Genomic DNA, 6,071 nt, shown 5'->3' with positions numbered 1-6,071 from the left:
GCTACCATCCGTCCTCTCAGTGAAAATGGTCCAGGTGTGCTGTCACCGCACGGTTAATCATATGTCGGTTCTCACTCATGCTGGAATAGGATCCATTGATCCTTTTGCGTCTGTCACTACACCCAACCCTTGTGAGTTTGAAGCTCGTCACAGTCATTCAATTCCTGAATCCTACTCGGAATACCACAGATAAGGTTTAGACTTTCCGGATTTTCAAGAATGCTGCCAATGGATTCTAGCTTATACCACGAAGATTCTGATTAAGGAATCCAAGAGATACTCATTCAATCGAAGGTAGAACGGAGGTGGTTGTCAGGCACGCGTTCATAGGTTGAGAATGGTGATGAGTGTCACGGATCATCACATCCATCATATTCAAATGCGAATGAACATCTTAGATAGAGACAAGCGTGTTTGAATAGAAAACAGAAATAATTGCATTAATTCATCGGGATACAGCAGAGCTCCTCACCCGCAACAATGGAGTTTAGAGACTCATGCTGTCAAAGAGTACAAAGTTCAGATCTAAAATGTCATGAGGTACAAAATAATTCTCTAAAAGTTGTTTAAATACTAAACTAGTAACCTAGGTTTACAGAAAATGAGTAAACTAAGATAGATAATGCAGAAATCCACTTCTGGGGCCCACCTGGTGTGTGCTGGGACTGAGACTTGAGCTTTACATGTGCCTAGGCTGTTTCTAGAGTTATTGTAACCTGTTTCTGGCGTTTAACTCCAACTTGTAACCTGTTTCTGGGGTTTAATGCCAGAATGCAACATGGAACTGGCGTTGAACGCCAGTTTACATCGTTTATCCTTGAGAAAAGTATAAACTATTATATATTTCTGGAAAGCCCTGGATGTCTACTTTCCAACGCAATTGAGAGCGCACCATTTGGACTCTTGTAGCTCCAGAAAACCCATTTCGAGTGCAGGGAGGTCAGAATCCAACAGCATCTGCAGTCCTTTTTCAGCCTGAATCATATTTTTGCTCAGCTCCCTCAATTTCAGCCAGAAAATACCTGAAATCACAGAAAAACACCCAAACTCATAGTAAAGTCCAGAAATATGAATTTTTCCTAGAAACTAATAAAAATATACTAAAAACTAACTAAAACATGCTAAAAAAAACTACATGTAATTACCCCTAAAAAGCGTATAAAATATCCGCTCATCACAACACCAAACCTAAACTGTTGCTTGTCCCCAAGCAACTAGATAAATAAAATAGGATAAAAAGAAATCGAGAAGCAATAATATCTCAGAGTTTTAAGTGAAGGTCAGATTCTAATTAGATGAGCGGGACTAGTAGCTTTTTGTTTCCGAACAGTTTTGGCATCTCACTTTATCCTTTGAAATTCAGAATGATTGGCGTCCATAGGAACTCAGAATTCAGATAGTATTATTGATTCTCCTAGTTTAGTATGTTGATTCTTGAACACAGCTACTTTATGAGTCTTGGCCATGGCCCTAAGCACTTTGTTTTCCAGTATTACCACCGGATACATAAATGCCACAGACACATAACTGGGTGAACCTTTTTAGATTGTGCCTTAGCTTTGCTAAAGTCCCCAATTAGAGGTGTCCAGAGTTCTTAAGCACACTCTGTTTTTGCTTTGGACCTCGACTGTAACCGCTCAGTCTCAAGTTTTCACTTGACACCTTCACGCCACAAGCACATGGTTAGGGACAACTTAGTTTAGCCGCTTAGGCCAGGATTTTATTCCTTTTAGACCCTCCTATCCATTAATGCTCAAAGCCTTGGATCCTTTTTACCCTTGCCTTTTGGTTTTAAGGGCTACTGGCTTTTTCTACTACTCTTTCTTCTTCTCTTTTTTTTTGCTGCCTTTTCTTGCTTCAAGAATCAATTTCATGATTTTTCAGATCATCAATAACATTTCTCTTGTTCATCATTCTTTCTGGAGCCAACAATTTTAACATTTATAAAATTAAATATAAAAAACATGCACTGTTCAGGCATTCATTCAGAAGACAAAAAGCATTGCCACCACATATAGATAATTAGAATTTTCCTTATTAAGAACTCGAAAAAATATTGCCTCCTTATTCTAAAAAAATCTGCTATTTTATTCATGTTTGATGATGATGAAAAAAATAAATTATAGCTTAATTGGAGATAAAATCAAAATAGAGATACTAATTACTACTACTCATATATAACTTTTAAGGTAAATTTCTATTAAGAACAATTATCACAGAGTTAAGGCTAAGATTAGAACTCAACAACCTTAAATTTGGGAGGTGGATGCCTCTTTAGTCTATGGAGTGCTTGGCCCTTCAAGAGACAGCTTCTGGCGCTTTAGTTCCTTCAGTTCACGCCCTTGCTCTTCTTGTTCTCTAAGCAGTTTGCAGAGCATGCTATTTTGATTTTGCTGTTCTTCCTTCAGTTGATCCACATCTTCTTGCAACTTGGTAACAGATGCTTCTAGGCGCTCCCAGTATTCAATTTGAGGGATTTCCGGAAGGAACTCCTGTGCTCTCCTCTTGATGGGTTCGTCCTGCACTTGTTGTCCTTCCATAGACTTTTTGGTAATTGGTAGCTCAACTGGGATGTACTCATCTACTCCCATTTTTATCCCAGCATCTTTACATAACAGAGAGACCAAGCTTGGATAAGCTCACAAGCAATCAGCTGATGAACTTCCACTTTTTTTTCCAGCATAATGCAATGAATCATCACTGCTCTTCTAATGGTGACCTCAAAGCGGTTGCTAGTGGGCAATATAGAGCACCCAATGAAGTCCAGCCAGCCTCTGGCGACTGGTTTGAGATCTCCTCTTTTGAGTTGGTTCGGGGCACCCTTTGTGTTGGTTGTCCATTTAGCTCCAGGGAGACATATGTCCTCTAGGATCTTGTCCAAGTTCAGGTTTGATCTCATCATTCTCCTATTAAAGGAGTCTGGGTCATCTTGCAATTGAGGCAGCTTGAAGATTTCCCTTATTTTGTCAGGGTGGGTGTGAACAATCTTCCCTCTGACCAGAGTTCTATAGTCATAGAATGCGGTTCCCGCTATTCTCTGCCTGTCCGTCTGCCACAGATTTGCATAGAATTCCTGAACCATGTTTCTTCCCACCTTTGTTTTAGGATTAGCTAGGACTTCCCAGCTCCTGTTTCGAATTTGCTCTTGGATTTCTGGATATTCGTCTTCTTTCAGATCGAATTTAACTTCCGGGATCACTGACCTTAGACCCATTATTTTGTAGTAATGGTCTGAATGTTCTTTGGTTAAGAACTTCCCTTGATTCCAAAGTGGTTTTGGAATATTCTCTTTCTTGCCTCTTGAGTTGGTTTGTTTTCCCTTAGGGGCCATGATCTTAGTGGGTATTGGCTTAGTGATCACGGATAAACACACCAAACTTAGAGGTTTGCTTGTCCTCAAGCAAAAGAAAAGAAAGGAGAGGGATATGAGGAGAGCCAAGTCCGAATTGTGTAGGTGGGGGGGAGGCCGAACTAGGATTTAAAGGGAAGGGGGGTGGGGTTTCGAAAAAAATTTTTTTTTTGAAGAAGATATGATAAAAGATATGATTTGTAGAAGATAAGTATGATAGGAAAAGGATGTACTTTAAAATTTAAAAGATATGAATAATATGGAAGATATTTGAAAAAGATAGCTTTGTTTTGAAAAAGATGTTGTGAAGATTTGAAAAAGATATTGATGAGTTGAAAAGATTGTAGAAGGAAAAGAGATAGATTTGTTTTGAAAAGGATTTGAAAATAATTTGAAGAGGATAAAAAAAAAGGGTTTATGAATTAAGAAACATTTGATATCTTTTGAAAAAGGATTTGAAAAATTAGGATTTGTAACATGTTTGTGCAAGAAATTATGAATTGAAACAGAAAAAATGGAAAAAATTTGATTTGAAAATGAAATTGCCTACTCCCCACAATCCTGGCATTAAACGCCCAACTGCTACATATTTTGGGCGTTTAACGCCCAATTGGTGCTTGGTCTGGGCGTTTAACGCCCAGCTGTTGCTTCCAGCTAGCGTTAAACGCCAGAAACTCCTTTGTCACTGGGCATTTTTTTGAACGCCCAGGATGCTGTAAATTTGGCGTTAAACGCCCAGAAGCTGCTTCTTTCTGGCGTTTAATGCCCAGATGGCTATCTCTACTGGCGTTTTCTTCCTAGTGAGCTCCTTTTTTCTGTTTTGTGCTCTGAATCCTTCTGTAGCCCTGTGAACTTATGCAATTGATTCATTACCTTGTTAATATTGAACTTATATGCTTTAAAAATAAATAAAATGAAGAATAGAATAAAATAAAATAACAAAAAGAATTTTGCTAATGGCTAGGTTGCCTCCCAGCAAGCGCTTCTTTATTGTCTTTAGCTGGACCTTGCTGAGCTTTTTAATCTAGCCTCAGCCTTAAGCATTCTTGCTCAACATTGCCTTCAAGATAATGTTTTATTCTCTGTCCATTAAAAATGAACTTCTTATTAGAATCAATGTCTTGAAGCTCCACATAGCCATATGGTGACACACTTGTAATCACATATGGTCCCCTCCACCGGGATTTCAGTTTCCCGAGGAATAGCTTGAGCCTAGAGTTAAACAGCAGAACCTTCTGTCCTGGTTCAAAGACTCTAGATGACAGCTTTCTGTCATGCCACCTTTTTGCTTTCTCTTTGTAAAGCTTGGCATTTTTGAAAGCAGTGAGTCTGAATTCCTCTAGCTCATTCAGCTGAAGCAATCTTTTTTCTCCAGCTAATTTGGCATCAAAGTTTAGGAATCTGGTTGCCCAGTAGGCTTTGTATTCCAGTTCCACGGGCAGATGACAGGCCTTACCATACACAAGCTGGTATGGAGAGGTCCCTATAGGAGTCTTGAATGCTGTTCTGTAAGCCCACAGAGCATCATCCAAGCTTCTTGCCCAATCCTTTCTATGGGTACTTATAGTCCGTTCCAGGATTCTTTTTAGTTCTCTGTTAGAGACTTCAGCTTGCCCATTTGTTTGTGGATAATATGGAGTTGCCACTTTATGGCTAATTCCATATCGGACCATGGCAGAGTAAAGCTGTTTGTTGCAGAAGTGAGTGCCCCCATCACTGATTAGTACTCTAGGGACACTAAACCTGCTGAAGATATGTTTCTAGAGGAACTTCAGCACTGTCTTAGTATCATTAGTGGGTGTGGCAATGGCCTCTACCTGTTTAGAAACATAGTCGACTGCAACTAGAATATAAGTGTTTGAGTATGATGGTGGGAAAGGCCCCATGAAGTCAATACCCCATACATCAAACAACTCAATCTCCAAGATCCCTTGTTGAGGCATGGCGTAACCATGAGGCAGATTGCCAGCTCGCTGGCAACTGTCACAGTTACGTACAAACTCTCGGGAAACTGTATAAAGGGTAGGCCAGTAGAAACCACATTAGAGGACCTTGGTGGCTGTTCCCTCACCTCCGAAATGACCTCCATATTGTGACCCATGGCAATGCCATAAGATCTTCTGTGCTTCTTCTCTAGGCACACACTTACGGATTATTCCGTCTGCACATCTCTTAAAGAGATAGGGTTCATCCCACAAGTAGTACTTTGCATCAGTAATTAATTTTTCTTTTGTTGCCTGTTGTACCCCTTGGGTATGAACCTTGCAGCTTTATAGTTTGCTATGTCTGCAAACCATGGTGTTTCCTGAATGGCGAACAAATGCTCATCCGGAAAGGTTTTAGAGATCTCAATAGGGGGAAGAATGCCCCTTCTACTGGTTCTATTCGGGACAGGTGATCAGCCACTTAGTTTTCTGTCCCTTTTCTATCTCTTATTTCTATATCAAACTCTTGCAGAAGCAACACCCATCTTATGAGCCTGGGTTTTTGAATCCTGCTTTGTAAGTAGATATTTAAGAGCAGCATGGTCAGTGTACACAATCACTTTTGATCCTACTAAGTATGATCTAAACTTGTCAATGGCATAAACCACTGCAAGCAATTCTTTTTCTGTGGTTGTGTAATTTTTCTGGGCGTCATTTAAAACACGGCTAGCATAATAAATGACATGCAGAAGCTTGTCATGCCTCTGCCCCAATACTGCACCAATGGCATGATCACT

Source organism: Arachis ipaensis, chromosome B01, assembly GCF_000816755.2.
Source record: "Arachis ipaensis cultivar K30076 chromosome B01, Araip1.1, whole genome shotgun sequence".
In the NCBI taxonomy this organism is placed as follows: domain Eukaryota; kingdom Viridiplantae; phylum Streptophyta; class Magnoliopsida; order Fabales; family Fabaceae; genus Arachis; species Arachis ipaensis.
Note: the sequence above shows the minus strand (reverse complement) of the source record.